The sequence below is a fragment of the Sphaerodactylus townsendi genome, linkage group LG04 (genome assembly GCF_021028975.2).
Source record: "Sphaerodactylus townsendi isolate TG3544 linkage group LG04, MPM_Stown_v2.3, whole genome shotgun sequence".
In the NCBI taxonomy this organism is placed as follows: Eukaryota; Metazoa; Chordata; class Lepidosauria; order Squamata; family Sphaerodactylidae; genus Sphaerodactylus; species Sphaerodactylus townsendi.
In genome coordinates this window covers 45,608,474-45,632,117 of record NC_059428.1, presented here as the reverse complement: position 1 = coordinate 45,632,117, position 23,644 = coordinate 45,608,474, and positions in this window count along the sequence as shown.

Genomic DNA, 23,644 nt, shown 5'->3' with positions numbered 1-23,644 from the left:
TTGACATCAATAAGTCAGAAAAAGTACTTATCTTTGACGGTTATGTATCCAAGAGTTTAGGACACAGGCATCTCATAAAGCCATCACCATATTTCATAAGTGTCACAGTTACGCATAACAGAAACGACTGTGAAGAAGATGGGAATGGAAAGAAAGAGAAAAGGAAACAAAAGAAAGATTGAGTAGATATCCCTGGCTTTTTAAAAGTGCAATTACAAAATGTTCTTAGTTTCATATTAGAAGAAATAATGGGTTCAATCTATGTAATTGAAATATTATCTAAATTACACTAATTACAGACCCTTAGCATAAGAGAAAATGAGGGTCCCACTAATGCGAACAGTTAATTACAGCTGCCTGGAATATTGACAGCATAATTGCTTCCTTTTTTGCATATCTTTAGGTACATGTCAATTTAGGAATAAATCATAATTGGCCTATTACACAGTAAAAGATAGGTTGAGCTGAACAAATATTGCTTAATTAATTAAAGTTAAATTATTTTCTTTATACCCAATTAGCAAATTGAGCCAGTCGGCTCTTTTTAGGTGTTTAGTTGTTACTTTGTGCATACACCAGTTTTATACGTATATATATATATTAGATTTCTTCTGGCAAGCAATATACTCTGGCCTTCACAACTGAGCATAGACAAAATGTGGGGATACAGATCTTATTTCAATATTCCATAATTCCCCAGAATTCATGCTTCCCACAACAGAATTTCAGGCCCTTTTATAAGGGATCATCTGTGCCTATATGAGCAAGGGATTCTCAAGGGATTCCAGTTTGGTTTACTGCAGATTCACCAGCATTGATTAGGCAGCCAGTTAATCAATGGACTATTCAGCAGTTCACAACTGTTGGCAGGAACAGGTTATTTGCAGACAGCAGAAGCCATCAGCTGGGAGCCAGCTTCTGATCCCCTGCTGGGGAAATTTTGCTTTCTGCCCAGCAAAGGTTTCTCTTCTGCCCATTCCAAGCTGTCAGCTTGAGTTCTAGAGAAAAGAAATGATCACTTTATCCTCTCCCTTTTCCACAGGGAACAGAGACATTGCTCCTGCACAGCTTAAAATAAAGGGAAAAGGAATGATCCCTTTCTGCTTCCTATTAAAACTTCATTTTAGCTATTTTGCTGAGATTGAGGACTCCTGGTTCATCTGCGTGGCCTCTTTGGTAGCAATTTAGAGCTTTAGGTCATTTATTGTGTGCTTCCCTCCCCACGTCACAGCCTAGACCCGCCTAGTCCCTGCCCAGGTCATGTGATTGGGGAGGAGGGATGCACCCTTCCCTTTAGATCTTCCTTCACCACTGCAAGGAACCACCACCCTAGCAAGACGACAGCTCACAGCAGGGAAGGAGGAAGGTACAAATGTCTGCACAGAGGACCACTAGATTAACAACAGTTATGGTAAACAACATTGTTGTTCATCTGTGTGGCCTCTACGCAGTCCCATGTGGGAGAATGGCAAACTTACAAACTGTGGAGGAGGGTGTGAGCTGTGAATGAAGCACCATTTGCAATACAGCATGATCCACATTCATCTCAGCCCTAGCATTGACATCCACAGTGTAATGCTTGATGAAAGTCTAGGGAGTAGACCATGTAGCTGCTCTGCATACATCATTAAGGTCTACTCTGTTTCTAAAAGCCATTCAAGTGACTAGGGCTCTGTGTAGAGTGTGCCGTAATGACAATTGGGCAAGGAACCTTAGTCTTTCTAGAGCTGATAAATCCCTAATCAAGTAGATGTCACCCATCGGTAGACAGTTATTGGGAACAGACACCTGGTGGAAGCCTACAGGGGCCTTCTTAAAACAGATAAACAAAGTTTTCATCTTCCTAAATACCTTGGTCCTATTTATGTAATATGATAAGGATCTACGCACATCCAGGGACTTCATAGTCATTTTCTCCTCCAGATAAGGGTTCTGAAGAAACACTGGCAGAACCACACCCTGAGAGAGAACTACACACCTGGAACCTAGATACCACCTTGGGTAAGTGTTTGCAGGTGACGCCTCAACACTACTTTGTCAGAAAAAAATGGTGTGAATGGAGGATCAAAACACAATGTTCTCAAACCACTAACCCTACATGCCAAGCTGATGGTGACCAGAAATGCTGTCTTATAACACAGAAACGTTAGGGGGCATGAAGGTGTAGTCTTAAACAGAGTACCAGTGAGCTAGTTCAGGCTGTGACTGGGGAGGGGAAAACCCATTAGACAACTTAAATATCTAAATTGCTACCAAAAAAGCTCTGTGGCTGGCCTGCTCAAGTGCAGTCTCACATGTGCCTGCACAGAGGACCACTAGATGAATTTTCCCCAATCAGCTTTGAGCTGGCAGCAGACCAACAAGCAGCTGCACACTTGCCTGCCAGCTGTTTGAGCTGCTTGAAGCAATCTGAACATATCATGAGCACTCAACAAGATGAGTTCAACTGCCAAAAATTTGTGACATCCCTCATATGAACTGCCATAGGAAGTTCATTCCTCTGATCAGTCTCAGTTCTTCCATTTATGAAGACAAGTACAGATGGCAACATGTTGTGTGTGTCTCCCTGGGGTAGGCCTCCATTCTGTGCACAGCCTTCCCAAGAATGTGGGCTACTTCTCTCCTTGTTTCTAGAAAACTATATGAGATGTAGCTCTCTGGGAGAGTTTTTGAGGCCACTTGAGCACCATGCTGTAAGGACTGGCAGAATCTTTATTTTCTGTTCTTTTTTGTTATATTGGATTGAATGTTAACCTACCTTGGGTACTGCAAAAATGTGCTGTAACTCATGAACAACTTCATTAACTATATAGCAGTATTCTAATACTATGCCTTTTGCCAGCTTTTTAATATTCTAATTTTGTAATTACAGCAATTGAAACTGCACATCCAATTCCACTTAGATTTCCCCCCTTCAACCACTGTTAATCTATTATATGTTTACTGTGCTCATACTCAACTAATTAAAAAGTTATAGATAATTAATTTTTTTGTATTTATGTTTTTAATACTGGGCCTGCACAATCAAAATAAATTTGTATATTTTAATAAACTAATTTAGTCCAACCCAACACAGAAAAAAATGGTTATGTTATCTTTGAAGGAGAAAACATTTGTGTCAGATCCAGAGGCTTATCCAGATGATTCATGCCCACTAGATGCCTGTGACATTTGTGTGATTGTACGTCAGACTATAAGAGCTATAATTTTGACTTGGCTTTGTGAGATGAGAATGGCATTCATCCAAACACAAAATAGCATGCACTGAAGTCTCGAAAAATACAGTGTCCTCTATACACTAAGTTAGGAACATATCTTAAATTGTTTGAGTTTAATATCATCTTGTGTTAGGTGTGTGTCTATGGCGGATTCCGCATGGGCGAAAAACAGCAGTGTGAAAACAGCATGAAAACAGTGTAAAATGGTTTAAAATGGTGTAAAAGGGTTTACACCATTTTCAAACTGTTTTCACACCGCTGTTTTTCACCCATGCGGAATCCACCTAGGTGACTGAGATTGTTTTGCTTGCTAAGCTGATATCCAGCATGTAATTAGTCTGCTCCTAACTGGTGTTCTAACATTCCCACACAGTTTTATTACCAAGCAGACCTGAGGTGGGATAGGGAGGCTGTCAAACCTCCCTTATAGGGTTCTTAGCAATGCAGGCCAAAAATGGAAGCCATCTCCTGTTTGGGCTCAAAGGTACTTATAGGGAAAAGGATTTCTCTGGGCACATCACTTTGTCAGTCATTGAAATGCATAACAGCCAGCTACACCTTTCCTGAACCAATCAAAAAGACAAAGCCTATACCGGAAACCAGTCCCCACCTCAGAACTTCAGCTCATTTACCTCTGGTTCAATAAACACAATCAAAGATCCTGCCAGACATTCTTCAAAACACTAATCCTATCTTCTTTTTTCCTGACTAACCTCTAGGAAAGACCACCTCACTTTGAACTGGAAAAGCCCTGGAACTGTGATTGTATCAGTTCCACCCCAAATTTAATCATTTGTGGATTCTCCCTGGGTTTGAGACATTGAATCAGGTGTCCTCCTTTTGTCCACCTCTGTCCTTTGGAGGACAAGAGGCACCATTATCTGAGAAGATTGAGCCATCTTAGCATAGCTTGGGAGCCTAATTTTCCCTATAACTAGACTGCCCACCCAACAGTCAGTGTTCAGTATTTCCTGGACTATGTTCTGGTCTGGTTATACTGTTCCCAGCACTTCCTTTCACCCCATCTTTTTGAGCTCAATGTGGCCATTGGCCTCTACTTCTCTCAGACCATTTGTGGATGTTCGCTCTATTGACCACTGACACAGTTCTTAGTTGGAATTGAAATTTCGCCACAGCCCGTTTATTAATAAACAACATAAGAAGCTGGGCGAGCATAAGGGGCACATCCTGGCTGCCAGGGAGCAAACGCTGAACCTGGCACATGGGCAGCAACCACTGAACCCGGGCCCTTCGGGCAGCAATAGCTGAATCCAGCACCATCCCCCCCAAGGGGATTGGGACAGAAAGTTGCCCCGATGTTCCAGCCAGTGAATGGTCAAGATGTCATCCAGACCAAGGTTTGACACCCATCCAGACCTTGCAGCATAACGACCGGCCCAGGGCACGATGCTGTGTCCGACAAGCCATATACAAGTCCGCTGGCCCAGCATAACTAAAAAACAAATCACAACAAAAGTTGAGGCCAACATATGCCTGGTAGGCCAGTGACCTCCACTGATATCCCGGTGAAAAGCCATCTTGGTCCGGTGAAAAGCCATCTTGCCGTTTCGCTGATATGGGTCGGCTTCCAGAAAAGCCTGGAGAAGTGAGTGCACGAAATTGAAGCCCCCCCAGAAGCCCTCATACACGTCCATGGCGAGTGCGCACTGTTAACCAAAACCGCAGGAACCTGGATAATGCTGAAATCTCCATCCACCTTAATGCATAAGGAGGGCACCTGGGCAGACTGGGTGGAGAGCCAAATATGCCGCTGTTGCAGCAACTGGGCAGAAGGACCCAATAGGGGCTGATGTTAAGTACATTTGGGTACCTCAGTGAAACTGATCGATCTTTGAACTGGGCAGCCATATATACAAGCCATTCTCAGGCATCATTACATAGGCCCATTGAATTGCCGGGATGCCAAAGATGTTGTAGAAGGTGCCACTAATTCACTACACCAAAAGGTGCCAAAGAAGGCCAACAAGAAGGCAGCATGAAAAAGTGCCCCTTCGTATTGAGATGAGCAGACAGAGGCAGTGACTGTGAGTAGAGATTGCAGCAGGACTCTAGTGGTCATCAGGAGGCTTAGGGGAAGCCCAGCACCAGCCCGCTACTGCCCTCCGAGTGAGGAATGACACTGTTGGGTCAGGGATTCCTAAGGGATTCCTGCTAAAAATGAAATAGCTGCTAAATGGACCCTCATAGTCCGCGGCGCCAAGCCCCATGCCTTCAGGTTGGTCAAATACTGAAGCAGGAGACCTTCAGAAATCCCCTGCTGGGCCGCCAAGCCCAAAGGTGCTGCAAAGTCCAAGAAGGCACCCACTGCCCCCTCATAGGAACAACTGGTGGCTAAAGACTGGAGGACGCCATCCGCTATCATGTGCTGCCAAGGTGCCACAGTTGGTCCGGGAGCAAGTCCGGCTGTTGGTTGGCCTTGAGTGCAAGGGAGCAGAAACAGTCCACCTGGTGACGAGATAAAGTGTCAGTGATACAGTTGGTGACCCCTGGAAGAAAGACAGCCTTAAAAGAGATGTTATTAACCAGGCATAGTAACACTAACTCCCGAACTAAGCGCATGACCCTCTCCAATCGGCTGGATTGCCTGCTCACCACCCTTACCACCATTTGGTTGTGCACTGCATAATGGCAGGAAAAAGTGTACTGCATGGTTGCGGAAAAAAATCCCACCAAATGTGTACCGCAACCACCAATGGGAATAGTTCCAAAAAGGTAATTTCCCGAAGGATGCCCGAGGTACTTTGCCATCTCCATCCCCCAGATTGTATGCCTGTTACCATTTGTTTTAGTCTTATGGCAAAAAGGGGGAAACTGGTAGCCACTGGCGTAATGCCCATTGGGCAAGGGGGGCAGCTGCCCAGGGCATCACCTTGTGGGGGGCATCAAAATGATGGGTTTGTTTTGGGGTATTTTAGTGGTTTTCCATTTTTGGCCTGCAGGGGGCGCAGTGGTTAGGCTAGTGGCCCCAAAATTTCAGGGTATCATCAGGAGACTGTCCTTATGCTACCCCCCAAGTTTGGTGCAATTTGGTTGAGGGAGTCCAAAGCTATGGACTCCCAAAAGGGGGTGCCCCTATCCCCATTGTTTTCCAATGTAATGGAGCTATTATAGGAGGATAGGGGCTACAGTTTTCGAGGAGTCCATAACTTTGGCCCCTTGAACCAAACTGCACCCAAACTTCTGGGGTATCATTTCACAGGGCCATCTCCTGATGGGACCCTGAAAGTTTTGAGACTGTGCCTTCAGAAATGTGCCCCCCACAGCCTGCAACCCCCATTGACAGCAATGCAGAAAACTCAATGCAGAACAAAGATTCTTGGGCAAATTTCTAGGATGTTCCTTTTGCAGGGGGTGCATTTTTGGATAGATTTGGCACCAAAATTCCCCAGGGTATCATCTGGAGATGATGGCACCCCCTAAGTTTGGTGCAGTTTGGTTTAGGGGGGCCAAAGTTATGGACCCTCAAAACTGTAGCCCCATCTCCTATTAGCTCCCATTGGAAACAATGGGGATGGGGCACCCCCTTTGGGAGTCCATAACTTTGGACTCCTTGAACCAAACCTCACCAAACTTGGGGAGTAGCATAAGGACAGTCTCCTGATGATATGCTGAAATTTTGGTGCTGATATGTCTAAAACTGCACCCCCTGCAGGCACCAATGTCCTGGTGCAAAAAAAAATTTGGTCGTGGTGGAGTTGCCGCCCGGGGGGGGGCATTCAACTCAGGTTTTGCCCAGGGCTACAGTTTGCCCAGGGCTGCCTTGTTACGCCCCTGCTGGTAGCCATGTAAAGCTGAGGTAAAGAAATGGCAGTCATATAGATAAGGCTTTAAAAATTACATACCTTTCTTTTTACAGGCTGTCCAAAGACACTGTGACTTTTCCAAAAAGATCATACCAAGCCATGTTTGATAAAGATCATAGCAAAACTGTGGATATCATGGAAGCAGGACTAAAGAAGATGATATCAAGCAAATGCTCCTGAAAACATGACTGCTGAATGGAAGCCAAGGTGGAGGAAAACCTATGTGAGTCAACAACTCATGGTTACTAAAAAATTCTATCTGAAATCAAACTGAATCACTATTGTTTCCATGGCAGTTCAGCTTTTAGAAGCGGCACTGTATTTATTACTTTCCAGTTCTTAATAATATAGTATGCTACTAAATGATATAGCCTTTTTCTATTTGAAATATTTGTGTTTCTGTGAAGATATCCCAAGCCTGATGCCTCTTTATTAATGTGGCCCAAAATCTGTCATTTGAACAGCTCCATATGTAAACACACACATTCATCACTTGGGAATAGTATAACTATGAATATTGTGATTTTCTCTTTTTTATGGCAGAGATACTAAGAATGTATTTGGTTTCTTTTTGGATAGCTCCATCATCTCTGATGCTCCCATTACATTTCCTAGGACCAATTTTTTTTTAGCATTTTTCAGACAGATTTGCAGTTATCAATGTACTTCGAACTTATCTTTATTTTTTACTTTCACCAGGATTGAAATGAAACTTTGCAAAATAGAAAATGTCATGCAGATAAAGTTGCCTTTGCTTACGTGTTGCTTCCTATGAAACTAACAGTTTAATATTAATTGAAAAAAATCTACCCCAAAATAAATACTCTTAAAATCTAGTGTAAATGTTTGTTTACTCTTCTATTAAAATCAAGATGAACTGAAAGTACTTAATTATGCTTGAATCACATCCAGTGTTTTCTCCTTCAAGTATATTCAGGCACTTATTTTCTGATTGCAAAATAAATGAAAAGGTGTCTTTTCAAATGTCATTCTGCTGAAGTAAATATGAATTACTTTTACATCAAGCAAGTTAAATATTGTACTTTTATTCTACTGTCATACATCTAAGAAGAATAATTGCAACATACCTAATGGTTTTCTCATTTAAACCTATTCTCATTTAAACCTATTTTTTTTAATTTCTAATTTTAGCAATGGCAATGCTTTTAATATAAAATGTAAACATTTAGAAATTAAAGGATGAATCTGTAATTAACTGTACCTGGGAAGAAATATATTCAAATAATGCATATTAGTCATTTAAGTTGTGAATAAGGTTATTGGATCTTTCATTTAATAGTTTTGACCTAAGTAAGACAAAACTATGCAGTCTTGATTACACATCCCAACTACTAGTGTACATAGATATAACTGTACATGAAACTATGCAGTGCCTATTAACTGAGGTTTAGTCAAAACAATTAATCTTCTTTCATATGGAAGTGTACCCCCCTTCTCAATGATTTTCAGGACTTCCTACAAACACATTTGTGTTTTTTAAGCTGTTACCTGAGAACAATTGTCACTTGGAATAATCCATCCTCCTCACATAACCCTTGTCCTCATTTGTCCAAATCACGGTGGCCTTTATTTCTTATTTTCTACATTTATAATCTGCTTTCGCAACCATAACTCCATGTAGGTTACACAGCGTAAGTCAATACAATCAACAGAATGGGACAGCCAATAAATGATGCAGTAGAACATAAGAACATAAGAACAAGCCAGCTGGATCAGACCAAAGTCCATCTAGTCCAGCTCTCTGCTACTCGCAGTGGCCCACCAGGCGCCTTTGGGAGCTCACATGTAGGATGTGAACGCAATGGCCTTCTGCGGCTGTTGCTCCCGATCACCTGGTCTGTTAAGGCATTTGCAATCTCAGATCAAGGAGGATCAAGATTGGTAGCCATAAATCAGACTTCTCCTCCATAAATCTGTCAGAGCCCCTTTTAAAGCTATCCAGGTTAGTGGCCATCACCACCTCCTGTGGCAGCATATTCCAAACACCAAGTGAAGAAGTGTTTCCTTTTATTAGTCCTAATTCTTCCCCCCAGCATTTTCAATGAATGCCCCCTGGTTCTAGTATTGTGAGAAAGAGAGAAAAATTTCTCTCTGTCAACATTTTCTACCCCATGCATAATTTTGTAGACTTCAATCATATTATCCCCCTCAGCCGCCTCCTCTCCAAACTAAAGAGTCCCCCCCCAAACGCTTTGCAGCTATCTCTCCTCATAGGGAAGGTGCTCCAGTCCCTCAATCATCCTTGTTTAAGCCCTTCTCTGCACTTTTCTATCTCCCTCAATATCAGCACTTTTGGAGATCACGGCTGACTCAGAACTGGACACAGTGCCTCCAAGTGTGATGCAGCATCTCACTGCTTTATATAAGAGGCATGATGACTAATCTTTGCAGTTTTATTCTCAATTCCTTTTTCTAATTATCCCCAGCATAGGAGTTTGCCTTTTTACAGCTGGGCAAGCATGCATTGAGTTGGCTTATTCCTATGGAACTTCTATCAACTAAGGCAGCCTTAAATCCCCTTTCTCCTGGTCTATTGTGAGGCTGATAGCACTGTCCCCTGTAGCGTGTATGTGAAGTTTAAATTTTTTTGCCCCTATGTGCATCACTTTGCATTTTGCTACATTGAACTGCATTTGCCATTTCTGGAGCCCACTCACCTAATTTATCAAGGTCCGCTTGGAGCTCTTCAAGCAATCCTTTGTGGTTCTCACCATCTCCTACATAATTTGGTATCATCTGCAAACTTAGCTGTACTGCATTTACCCATAATTCCCTACTTCCAGGTCATTTATGAATAGAGTTAAAGAGCACTGGTCCCAAAACGGATCCTTGGGGGACACCACTCCCAACATCTCTCCATTGTGAGAACTTCCCATTTACACTCCCACTGTTTGTTTCCCTGTTTCTCAATAGCCAGTTTTAGTCAGATCCATAGGAGGACTTCCTCTCTTGATTCCTTCCATTGCTGAGTTTCTTCAAGCAGTCTCCTTGGTGAGGAAGAGCTTTGTCAAAAGCCTTTGAAATCCAAGTAGACAATGTCCACCGGGTTCACCCTCTCTGTCCACATGCCTGTTTACAATTCCCTCAAAGAACTCTAGTAAGTTTTAGTAAGACAGGATTTGCCTCTGCAAAAGTTTTACATGCTGAGCTCACTTCTCAGCAGGTCTTGCTTTTCTACATGTTTTATAATTTTATCTTTAATGATAGATTCTACTAATTTACCAGGAACAGATGTCAAACTGACTGGCCTGTAATTTCCCGGGTCTCCCCTAGATCCTTTCTTAAAGATTGGTGTGACATTGGCCATCTTCCAGTCTTCAGGGATGGAGCCTGATTTCAGGGATAAGTAAGATAAGTAAATCCAGTAAGATCTGGATTGCAGAAATCTGAAAATGAGCAGAAATATATATGTCAACAGGTAATACATACTATGGACAATGATATAGTCTAAAGTCCCTATCTCATTATTAAGGGCTCATAGGTAGAAAAGTGGTCCCACAGATATGGGTTTATTATTATTATTATTATTATTATTATTGTTGTTGTTGTTGTTGTTGTTGTTGTTGTTGTTGTTGTTGTTGTTGTTGTTGTTGTTGTTGTTGTTGTTGTTATTTATTATACTTATATAACCGCCCTCCCTGGGAGGGCTCAGGGCGGTGAACAAAGCATGGATAGAGCACAATAAAATCAGAGACTAAAATCAGTTAAATAGTAGTTAATTTGGCTCTATATAAATAAACCCCACCCCATTAAAATGCAGCATACTAGTCAACATAACAGATGGCACCAACTATCAAGTCCCCTAAAGAAAAGGGTGAGGTAAACGGCATGGATCCACTCTCGTGGGATGTGTTATGGGGGGGGCCATCAGCAGCCAACCTTCTCCTGCAAAGGCCCGGGGGAAAAGCCCGGTCTTACAGGCCCCAAGCGGAACTCATTGAATGCGATCCTCCCAGTGGCCCTGATAGCTGGAGAAAGAGACATTCCACTCAGGCCGGGGCCAGGGCGGTAAAGGCCCTGGCCCGGGTGGAAGGCTAGCTTCGCATCATGGAAGGGCTTTCAGGGGATCACCAGTAATTACTGGCCTCTGCCGAACGCAGAGAACCGAGTTCGGGACATATGGGGTATAGGCGGTCCCGCTGGTATCGGAGGTCCCCAGGCCAAAGCACAAGGCCTTGAAGGTTAACACTCAGCACCTTAAGAAAGCGATACCTCGGAGGTCGATCGGTAACCAGTGCAGACGGCATAACACAGGCGATGGCGATGTGATCCTTGGTGGCACTCTCCTGTGAGCAGACGAAGCCGCTGCGATTCTGGACTCAATTTCAGTTTCCGGATCAGACGCAGAAGAGGAAGGCCCGCGTAGAAGCGAAAAGTTGCAGGCTAGGTCTTAATCTGGAGGTTGACCGTTGTATGGATCACAGTGGCGGCTAGGTCACTGGGAGAGAGAAGGGGCCAGCCGCCGTGTTTACGAAGGTGGAAAAACGCGACCCGGGTTACATGGGCCACCTGGAGTTTCCATTGAAAGAGATCGAAGTCCAGGTGGACCCCAGGTCACGAACGGAGGAGGCTGGTGCCAATATGGCCCCTCCTCCATTAATTGGCGGCTGAAAATCCCTGGCACACCCCTCGCGAAGCCCAGCCAGAGGATCTCCGCTTTCAGTGGATTCAGTTTCAGTACCTGCTCTTGTTGCAAATCCAACCAGCTACCGCCTCCAAAACAGTGCTGGAGAGCTGCCAGGGCGGAGATCTGTCCCCTCTCCATCAACAGAATGAGCTGGAGTGTCATCAGGCATATTGATGGCATCGTCAGGCCCAAAGCTCCGCTTTCTTCAACTGAGCAAGGGGTCGCATATGCCAGATAAGTTAAGAATAATAGCAGGGACAACAGCGCTGTCCCCTGGGGTACATCGCAATAAAGCGGGCACCTTCGGGAGGCTCGGTCCTCTACACTACACTTTGCTGGGTCCGGTCCCGGAGGAACGAGGCAATCCCACTTTCAAGGACGAGTGCTGCACTTCGGAAGCTTAATTGTGGCGGTGCCGGGTCAAAAGATCGTGGTCGACCACATCAAACGCTGCGGTAAGATCTAACATTACCAGGCGAAGCGCCTGCATCCACTTCGGTCTAGTTCCAGTGGTGGTGAACTCGGCGATACGATAAGATATCTGCGGGACGCATGCATAAGAACAGTCTCCGTCCCCATGCCCAGCACGGAAGCCGGACTGGAAGGGTCAAAAGCCGATGTGTCCTCCAGGGAAGCCCTGGCGATAGCTAAGTTCCTAACACCACTTTTCCTCTCGAATTACCTTCCCAAAACGGTAAAATTTCGAAATGGGAAGCGGTAATTGGCCAGCTCTCCAGAATCTAACGATGGTCTTTTCTTAAGAGTGGGCCGGACCACTGCCTCCTTCAACCTTAATTTGGGAAAACTCCTTGCTCAAGGGAGTTATTGATAATTACTCAACAAAGTGGGGTTACGTGAAAATATAAAAGCTCTACTTTGGCACGCTTTTAATAAGCCAGGAGGGGCACGGATCCAGAGGACAGGTAGTAGGTCATAACAGCAGCTACAGGGCCCTGTCAACAGCGGCTTCAGAGAGCAGGGGAAGAACTGCGGGCCTTAAGACATGTCGGAAGGGACGGCAAGGGAGCCTCCAGTTCACTTTATTGTCGCCAAGGTGGTACAGGAAGGTCTTAGTAGCGGAGCGACTATGATTTTATCTGCAAAAGCTGCATAAATGCCTCTACGGCTAATAGCCAATTGACAATTTGTAGAGGCCTTCAGATAATGAGGTCAATGACCGAATGTGGATAGGCATGGGGCCAATTGTTGCTCGGCGGGAGCTTTGCGTAGAATATCTTGCTAGAGGAAGGAAGAGAAGAAAGGTCCTCTTAAGCGCTTCCTTCGACGCCATCTCATAGGCCTTCATAAACGTCCTATAAGATGTTCGGTGCAGCTCCCGTCATGAGATTTCCTCCAAAGCCTCTCAGCTCTAGCCGTCTAAGTTCCCGTTTCATACAGCCGTGAAGCTCCTCAGTGTACCAAAGGGGCCAGCCGTGGATCGGGCCTTGAAGCGCAAAGAGGAGGGCTCGGGAGCAACTACCTTTCGACGGCATCGGAAAGGCGGGAGTTCCAGTCTTCCACATAATTTTGCTCATATTTGAGGGTGCGTCAGTGGGTTCAGGGTCCCGCAGGAAAGCATTCAGGTAAATCCAATAGGATCCATAGAAGTCTCTGTGGTAGGGCATAAATTCGCAAAATGGCCGCCTAGATACTTCGAGCATTGCGGCGACGTCCATCCGAACCTCTTCAGGGCATAAATGGTCAGACCATGGCACTCCTATCACTAGAGGATATGACCATATCGACTCCCGCCCCCCCAAAGACCAAGTCCAGTGTGCCCGGCACTTCACTTGGGTGGGGCCAGAATTTACCAAGGAGAGGCCCAGATGCCGCCATGCGATAACACCGAAGTCTGCCGCCAAATACTGTACATGAGGTGGCGCCGACATGGACATTGAAGTCCCCTTAAGACAATGCAAAGCCTTCCGGGGAACCGCAACTTCAAATCCGCCACCACCTCCAGCAGCAGCCGCGCGCAGAGCTGCAGCCCACGGCGCGCTAGGCCATCGGGTACACCAGGAGGACCGGGCCAACCTCTCCTGGGCCAGGCTATTGCTCACTCCAGGCCGGCTTTACACTCTATACCAGCGTGATCTCTGCGGGCAGAGGTGCCCTGATAGGGGATGGTGTGCAATGGATGAACATAGCCATTTTACCCCGGCCCCGTGTTCGTGATCGGTGAGGGCATCGCTGAAACTCCGGGAGAAGGGCCTCGCTTCCAAGGCAACGGTCTGCCGCTTCTCGGACCCAGGTTCATCGGTGAAGTACAAAGCTGTGGTCCATCTGCAGTTCCCTGGCGAGAAAAATCCCGGGAGGGACATGCGGTCTTATTATGTTATGGACCTGGCGTTTGATCAACACCAATGACGAAGCGGAGTGGCCCTTGAACCCTACCTTTCACTCTACGCAGTCTTTCACTCCGGGATAGGTCGGAGGTCAGTGAAGGTGAGCGAGCACTAATTCACTTCTTTGCCCACCTTCTCTCATATGGCCACTTTACCATCATCACTTACTCCCGTCCCATTAACACTGGGATCCCTAGGCCCATAAATGGGCCCCCCATTTTAGCTCCCTACCGTTCCTTCTCTATCTGTTACCCCGGCCGAAGGCTCTCCACTATAGTGGACTCCGCCCGGCCTACTGAATAAACAGTACCAGTTTCATAACCTAACAAACTACTCTATCTTAAAACTGGATTTAATACAAGGCCAAACTAAACTTGCTTAACAGTGGCAATACAAAATAATACCCACTAGTTGCTATAGCTACATTAATTATATGATCTGTGGAAATTCACTATATTTCCACAATCCTATACTAGAAAATATAGGCACGGCCAAGATGAAAGGCGCTGGAGGGAGGGAGTCAGCGGAGAGCAGCGGGATATAGGTCCAGGCTCCTAGATAGACTAAAGGAGACCAGATGCTTTCAGGCAAGCAGAGTGGGTAGTTTGATGTAAGGTCGTTCCGAAATCCTTGCACCTTCTGGTGGTCACTGATGGTTGTAGAAGTGTAGATGTCACAGAAGAGTCCAAGCCCAGGGCTCACACCACCTAGGCGAGGCCCCTCCTGTGTTGATCTCAGGAGGCTGAGTATAACTGATGGAATCAAGGAAAGGGGAAGGGAAGCGGTAGCAGGCAGATAATGTCGGGATTGGGAGGCCACTGCCACTCCCCATGAAGCGAAAAAGCGATGTATCCTGCCAGGAGCCTGCTATCCACCACCAACCGATCTCCACAAGAGTAACAATGCTGCTGGTGCTGCTGGATTTCTTCGGGACTAATTGTCTCCTTTAAAGCCGGCTGTAGATGTTTAGGGGACCGAATGACCATCTCCCGATATTCCTCCGCCGTCTGCGTCACTGGGGCCGTATTTATTTAGTTATTGTTCAATTTATATACCGCCCTCTCCCAAGGGACTCAGGGTGGTTCACAACAAATAAATACATTAAAACAGCTCAACATTCCACCCCCACAAAGTTAAAAGAACCCTAATTTGTTGATGACGTCAGAAAATTTTCTCCCCCCCCCCCTTCCATTCCTTGCACCCACGGGAGGCCAGATATGAATTTATAGTGAATATTTGATGTTACCGCCAAATGCTTGGCGGAATAGGTCCATTTTGCAGGCCCCGTAAAAATTCCTAATGTCTCGCAGGGCCCTGATCATACCTGGGTGCCTGTTCCACCAGGTAGGGGCCAGGACTGTAAAAGCCCTAGCCCTTGTAGAGGCCAGCCAGATCGCTTTGGGGGCAGGGATTGCCAACAGGTCCACCTCCAAGGAGCGTGGGGGCCTGGGAGGGCAGTACGGGGAGAGACAGTCCCTTAGGTATGCAGGTCCGAGGCTGCGAATGGCTTTAAAGGTAAAAACCAAAACTTTGAACATGACCTGGTACTCGATTGGCAGCCAGGCAGTAATTCAGGGCCTCTACTGCATCAAGATGGGGGCATGTGATTGCATCTTGTGGAACCCCAGATTTACATGACTTACAGCCTAGGCCAGGGAGGGAGTGAAACACCTCCTGGAACAAGCACAGCATTGTGCCAGCAAATTTGCCCTCCCCACTGGCATAAGTGGCATAAGTACACTAGTGGGGTGGACAAACATGGAGGCAGGCAGCTGCCGTGGAGCTCTGTGGTGCATGACCAAGAAAAGTCTGCTACCTGTCATGCTACACCTGCCTAAAGGAGTATGATGGCATGGCTAGGGTCAATCTAGGAGGGTTTCAGGTGGACCTCATCTTAGTTGGCTTCCACTAGGTTTTTGGCTTGGGAACGTCATCAGCTCAGACCTTTTGGATGGCATCAGTCCATTTTTGGCAAGGGGGGCTTTCCAGGCAGGCGGGGAGTCTCTGTTTTTTGCTACCCTCCTGTGTGGCCTGGAAGTCATCTGTAGGCAGCACAGCAGCAGTGTTGCCATCATGGCCTCTGGATTGAGTTGTTCGTTCATCATGGTTCAGTAAAAATATGTATGCCTTTGTATTATCGAAGGTTTTCACAACCGGAATCACTGGGGTGTTGTAAGGTTTCTGGGCTGTATGGCCATGTTCCAGTAGCATTTTCTCCGGACTTTTCACCTGCATATGTGGCTGGCATCTTCAGAGGATCCATACAATCTGGCCATATAGCCCAGAAACCCCATAACACCCCTATGTATGTCTTGTTGCCGAGCTCTTTCATGCCCCTTGTTTCTCTCAATTTTTTCAGACATAAATGGGATTAAACACTGACTTTACTTATTCATGATGTACAAATGTAAGTGAACAGGTTAGTACTCCTCACATTAAAAAAGTTCAGAGAGACAAGTGAAGGACTACATTATGTTCCATCCATAAAACATTAATTCAAGGTTTGTCCAGCCTGAGTTTTTCTCAGTGTTGTACAAGAAAAGAAAACAGATGTTTAACTTTTCAATTCCCAATTTTTTAAAAAATTGAACCCAGTCTCACTGCTTCCTCATTTGGACTTCAAGGGGGAAATGCATGTTCTCAAAGGATCTGAAGCGTATAGAGGGGAAATGGTTCTCGGGGACAACACCTCCTTCAGGTGCCCCCACACCCCCATGCTTTGGGATGGGGCTCAGGGGCGGGGCTCGATCTGAGCCTCACCCCCCACATCTCTGTAAGCCAGCTCCTGTCATCCCCAGGGCCCGTGGAGGGAAAAAGTCAGCCTGCACAGAGGCTGGGGGCAGGACTCGGGGCAGGGTTCAGGGCAGGGGAGCAGGGCTCAGACCGAGCCCTTCCCACTGCCTCTTTGCAAGTCAGTTCCTGCCATCCCCAGCTTTTGCAAGTCAGTTCCTGCCATCCCCTAAGGAGGGCAAAAGCTGGCCTGCACAGAGGGTAGGGGTGGGGCTTGGTGGAAACAGGTAGCCCAGGCAGGTACTGCGGCCACCTGCTACTGAGCCCTACTCCCCCACCTCCCTGCTGGAGAGTGGGGCTTGGTGGCATGTGGCTGGGGAGCATGCCATTTCAACATATTGGTGCACCTAGCACCCCCATGTGCGTCCAGGGACATGGGTGACCCCATGTTCCTACAGGCCGTACGCTTCTGCAAAGGACCCATCTTTTTTTTCTTTAAAAGAAAGCTGGTTCCAAATAGCAACACCAAGTGGATGTTGAAGGGTTAAATATTTTACCTGTGGGGGCCTAAAGCATGAATGTAATTTGAGTTTTCTGAATGGAACATGATGTTTGATTTTCATCTTGTCTGAGTGAGCCCTCGCCCAATATTATTTGAAAAGGGAGAAACTTACCAGTTCGTTCATTTATACATTATGAGTAAATGTAGGCATTTTTAACTTTAATTCTTCATGCAAAATGGAGGTAGGAATCATGTTTGCAACCTCAGCCGCAAGCAGAGTTTGCACACATTGTTTGCAAACTAAATAGGATTTAAGAATGCAGCCTGTGCTTCTATTGTATTGGTTGTGGCAGCTCACATAATTTTAATGTCATGAACAAGATCTACTGTGTTGACCCTCCGGCAGATGCTTGGAAGCTGAATCTCATGAGTCACCACAGCCAGTAGGATTAAAAGGCAGTGTGAGCAAACAGTCTGAAGATTGGGAAGCCAGAGAGGAAGGGGGGGAAAGGAGAGATTGTGAACAAGCAACAATTGGGGTAGTAGAAAACTAAGTGGAAATTTTGACTCAGTGTGAAGCAGTAGTGAAAAAGGCAAACTTCCTTCTGGGGATTATTATGAAAAAAAATTGACAATAAAATGGCCAGTATTGTAATGCTCTTATACAGAGCTATGATATTGCCTGATTTGGTATACTATATACAGTCCTGATCACTGTATCTCAAAAAGGATATTGCAGAGCAGGAAAAAGTACAGAAGAGAACAACCAATATGACTAAGGCCCTTTCTGCACGGGCCATTTATGGCGCCCTGGGGACGGCAAAAACGCCATCCCCAGGGAGCCGTTCGCACAGGCAGCACTGCTAAAACGCAGCAACCTGGCTCCCCTCCACCACCCCCAGGGCAGCGTCAGGCTGCCTCCAAAAACCTCCCTCCTGGAGGGAGGTTTTTGGAAAACAGCGCATCCCCGGCGGCGTGGTGCGAACGGCACCGCCAGGAACACGCTGTTTTCCCCATCCATCTCCCCCTCACCTCGTCGCCTTCGTCGCTCTGCAGGACTGCTGGGACCCTCCCTCGCTGTCCTCCGACCCCTGGAGGTCAGAGGGCAGCGTGGGAGGGTCTTAGGAGTCCGGCAGGGCGACGAAGGTGACGAGGTGAGTGGGAGAAAGACGGGGAAGAGGCAGTTCCGTGCGGAGCCGCCTCTCCCGCACCGGCCTCACCAGGGGCCGCTCACACGCTGCTGTGCGAACGGCCCCCACCCCTCCACCAGCAGAATTCCTGCTGGTGCAGGGGTGCCCTTTCCGCTGTGCAGAAAGGGCCTAAGGGAGAATCTTTCCTGTGAGTAAAAACTGAAGAAAAAAGATAGCTAAGTGGCATGTTCGGAAGACAACATGTTAGAGGTTTATGCATAAGGTGGAAGTAGATAGAGAAAGTTCTTTGTCATTCTTCCATAATGAAGAATCCATTAAAGATTATGGGAAATAGGTTTCAGAGAGACACAAGGAATATTGCTTTTCTTGAGAAGCACTTAAATTGTTGAATTCACTACCAGTGGACATAGTGATGATGGCACGTATAGATCAGTTTACAAGGGACTTAAAGCACATTCATGAAGTAAATCAGTTTATGAGGGACTTTAGACAGTTTGATGGAGTGGAAATCCATCAATGGCCACTAGCCATTCAGCTAAGAGAACCTCCTTGTAGAGAGGCAGCAAACGTTTGCTGGGGAGATAACACATTTGCCATTTATGCCCCTGCTTATTGCTAGCAAATACTATGTATTTATCAGCTGTGATGAAGAGACAAATGATTAAATGACAGCTTTGCAGAATGCAGCGTTTGGATTGCAAGGCTGCATTAGGCATCAATCAAAAATGTCATACTTTCTCTTTACGCAAGGATGCCAGGAGGTAAGTGACCTAAAGAAAAGCCCTCCTGCTCCTTCTCATAATTCAGGCACTTGAAGTGACCCATGACAGAAGCAGTCCCCAATGACAGATATATTCTGATCTCATTATAGGGACATAATAGACTTGTAGCCATGGGAAATGCTGACTTCATTCTTAGACAAAATGGGACTGGTTTGACATTCAATTGCAGCATTCACACCCTTTGGAGTTGTTACTTCATCTAGTTAGATGAGAAATGAATAGCTGTAGCAATACCCCAGAGAAAAGTCCAAGTATCCTATCAGTAGGATATATTAAATGTGGGGGAATACAATAATTCTCCTCTAATTGTGAATGTTTCTGTTTTAATGGGAACCTAGAGGTGAGACGCACATGGAATGCTGTGGAACTAATTAGGCAAATTACTTAGGACACCACGCTGTGCATTATTTTGCAACAATGAGATTTCCGTTTAACCTCAGGATTGCAGATGAGCCAGTGGTTCTTCAAATGGTCTAATTCAAAATTATCAGCAACCCTGCCTTGGATATACTGCATGCTTGACTCTAAAAGGTTGCAGTACTTGTTAATTATTTGTAATCAAGTGTAGAAAAATGTGTAATTAGAATTCAGCGACTTCCATCCTCTCAGGCTAGAAACAATATTTTTGCTCAGCAGAAACACCCGGCGTCCAGAGATGGTTCAGTGTAGATGTCCACGTACACATTTTTATAAAATATATCCTTTAAAATGCCCTGATTTCTTAACATAATTCCAGAAAAACCACTTTTTCTATCACATTGATTACTCCACTTGACTGAAGTTTTAGAAGCAGGACAGCCTGATCATAGTTTTTTGCCTAGTGCATCTTTTGAATACACTGCAAACTTTCTTTTTCAAAGATGAGTCCCAGAACATGAAAACTCTACTTGTTTTTTTAAAACTGTATAAAGTGTGCTATGGGGTTGTATATAACTAAAAGCGATTTCTTTCCCAGCTGCACAATTTCTCACAGTGTCCTTTAAAGAGGAAATATTTCCCTCCTGTTCTATTACTAACCAGTTAGAAATAACACTCCAGAGTTCATACTACTGAATGCTAATAATTTTCCATATTGCTACAAGAGGACAGATTCATCAAAGATCAACATTTGCAGGGAAATTTGTGGTTATTTGTACTTTAAAAGGCCAAAAGGGGCTGCTCAGTGCTCTGAAGTTACTTCTCTCTCCAAGCCTCCTTAAGCACATGTAATTTAATTTTACGTTAATGAGACTAAAGTGGTTCCAACAAATAACTGTGCAACCAAAGGTACCATGTATTGTAAGGTAAGGAAGTTTTGCCAGTACATTAAGATAAATCTGATAGCCCCTAGGTAAGCCCACAGATATTCCATAGTTGGTGAATGGAGGTGTCAGCCCCTTTCCCACGGGACTTCTTTTTCCTCCATTGCTTACTATTCATTACTGATTTAGCAGCAGGTGGCTACATAGCACAATGCCAGCTCTGCCATCTCACTCTTCTCTCCAGGGATTAGGGCCAATTTAAATTGTGCAAATTTTCCCAGATGCATGTAATTTTAGCACCTGCTCATATCAAGCATTAAATTACCTTCTCCAAGAGCTATTTATAACCATCCAGTCTTGACTGACAGCTATAATATGTTACATTGCCTTACGGAGTACCAGGGGGGGAAAGAAGATAAAGGGAGCAAAAATATCACTTGGGAGAGGCTACACTGCACACTGTGATTTTCATATTGTGGGAGGTGCTGCTACATTGCATTGCATGCATTTAGTGTGAAGCTTGTGCTAAATAGCCATTTAGCCTGTCGCATGAAGAACCACAGTCATTTCAAACCATTCCTCGCAGCACGTTTATAACAAGCTGCAATCATTATAAATGAACTCGTTTTCCCTTTTGATAAATGGAAAACAAATTCATTTATAACGATTGCAACTCGTTATAAATATTCTGCGCGGAAAGAGATCAAAACTGCCTTTTGAGCAGCTGTGGATAAAGCTCAATAGCTAGAGACTGTTTGGTTCCCACCTTTTAGTAATCAGTGTGGAGACAGGTTAGATGCAAAGGTCCTTGCCAGACAACTCCTGATCTAGCGGCACCTTCATATTGTCGAAGATGCTAGAAAAATGGAATCTATGAAGCTGTCACTGAGGAAATGTTAGGAGCATGCAAACACACTGAGATTTAAGCTCAAGCTACAGTTTAAGCAACATTAAGAATGTTCATGGATTATGAATCTCACAAAATTCATAATTCCCCATGACAGAACACCCTTCTTTTTTTCTAATACTCAATTGTTAATTAGGCTGGTGGGGACCGTAGTCCATGCATATCTGGACAGCCAGAGTTGTGCACTCCTGCACTAACTATTATTTTGAGGGGAGGGTCCATTAAAAAAGGTAATTCTTTTCAATCAGATGTTTCTTAAACTGTAGCTTGAGCACAAATCTAGGTGTGCTTGCATGCTCCTAACATTTCCCCAGGGACAACTTCTTAGGTTCCATCCAATCTAGTGTTAATTAGGCTGGTGGGGATCTTAGTCCATGTATATTGGGAGGACCAGAGTTGGACTCCCCTGGCCTTAATCTGATCCTGAATGCAAGACTGATAAGGATGGCTAGGTGAAAGCTTGGTTTGGTCTTTCTGAGCATTGGTCTTTCTGAGAATGAACCAGTGCCTATTCTAGAGGAAGATTCGAGTCTAATAATGTAATAACTCAACAGCACCCGGTACCAAAGCAGTTCAGAACTTTATTAGAACACTAATCTTTTGAAAATTCGAGGAGCAGAAGACACCCCAAACAGTAGCATATGTACCCAAATAACACATGATAAGTGTTAATTATAAGCAAATCCTTAGATTTCTCATCAATAAACAACTGTTGACAACCATGACTAAGTTTGAAAAATACAGCCCCTTACTCTAAGGATACAAAACAATGCCCAGTTTTAGGAAGTAGATAAGTATCTAGCTTTACACCTCTTTAACAGTGACTTTTATAATCCCCATTATTTTTCATGGATACTTACCTAATGGGAAATTGGGGTGGTTCGGTATAAAAACTCCCTTTCCCTGCCCCTCCCTTTAAGGTAGGTGGGCCATGATCAGATGACGGGCACCCACCCCCTCCCTCCCCTTTCCCCCAGGGTAGGGTGGGCCCCTTCCCCCCTCTTTTAACCTCATTTTTATCAGCTTTCCCTCCCTCACTCTCCACCCCATGGTATGCCACGACCAGATGATGGGCCCCTTTGCCTCTTTCCCTCCCTAACCCTCCCCTCCCCCTCTCAGGATGAAGGAATTTTTGACAAGAAATCTTGACCCTGGACTCAAATCTTGCCCTTCTACTGAAAACCAGCAGGGCTACCTACATAAATGGTGCTTATTCTAAGAAATCTTCCAAACAACTTGGGGAAAATTAGACAAACCAGGTTGAAAATGCAGGCAGCCTTACTTTGAAGCTCAACTTTAAAGGACATTTTCTCAAATTGCTCTCTAAAACCCTACTAACTCTTGAGCACAAGAGAATGATCACGTTTTACTTCCGTAGATCTTGGTTTCATCTTAGGAAAGAGTGATATACTGTTATGTCTATAGGCTTGAGTTGATCATAGTAGTCTAGGTATTCAGTTTCGTCTACTACCAGAAAGATTTATAATGCTGTGCAACACTCTGCTTGACACAGCAATTTTGTGCTTGTCTTTCTCATTTTAAATATGATGTAGACTGTCACCTCAATAACTGGGACAATGAAATTTACTATTGGTGATGTGTTGTTTAAAATGTTTCAGCAGTGATGTGGTAGCTGTCAACACACTGACCATTCATGTCAAGTCTTACATTTCTGGCAATGATATTTCTTTATGCTCCCTATCCTTCATAACTTTCTGTTAAGGTTGGGAGAATAAAGCTGCTGGATGACATTTCTCATAATATACTCACTTTTACCAGGATGTCACATCCATTTGGGGTCCTTCAAAAAGTATGTCATTGGTGTAGCATCTGTGAAATTTTGTGGGAAGCTTAAAGGGTTTCACAGCAAACTTCCCACATTGATATCTACAATAACAAGTGTGTTGTTGCTAGGATGGCATAATATTTACATTTAGCATTTCAGATAATGTTTGAAAGGCTGTCTCTGTCACTATGATGAAAATAAGATACTTTGCAGTGGAGTTCAGTAGTGTTGTGTTTGCATGTAAGAAATAGGTTTTCAGCCTCTTGATCACTTTGACATTTTTTTTCCAAAATCATGATTAAGGAGCACATGAGAAAAACTGTAGTAAAACTGCTTAAGACCATGCATCACCAAAGTTATGAGTGATTCTGTAATTCTTTGTAGAAATTATAAAATAGTCTATTTAAATAGTATCTGGCTCTTTATGAAATTTGTCATGACATCAGTAAGACAAAGCTACTTTTAAAAAATGTTTTGTCCTTTCAGAACAGATGTGTTAAATCCATGATT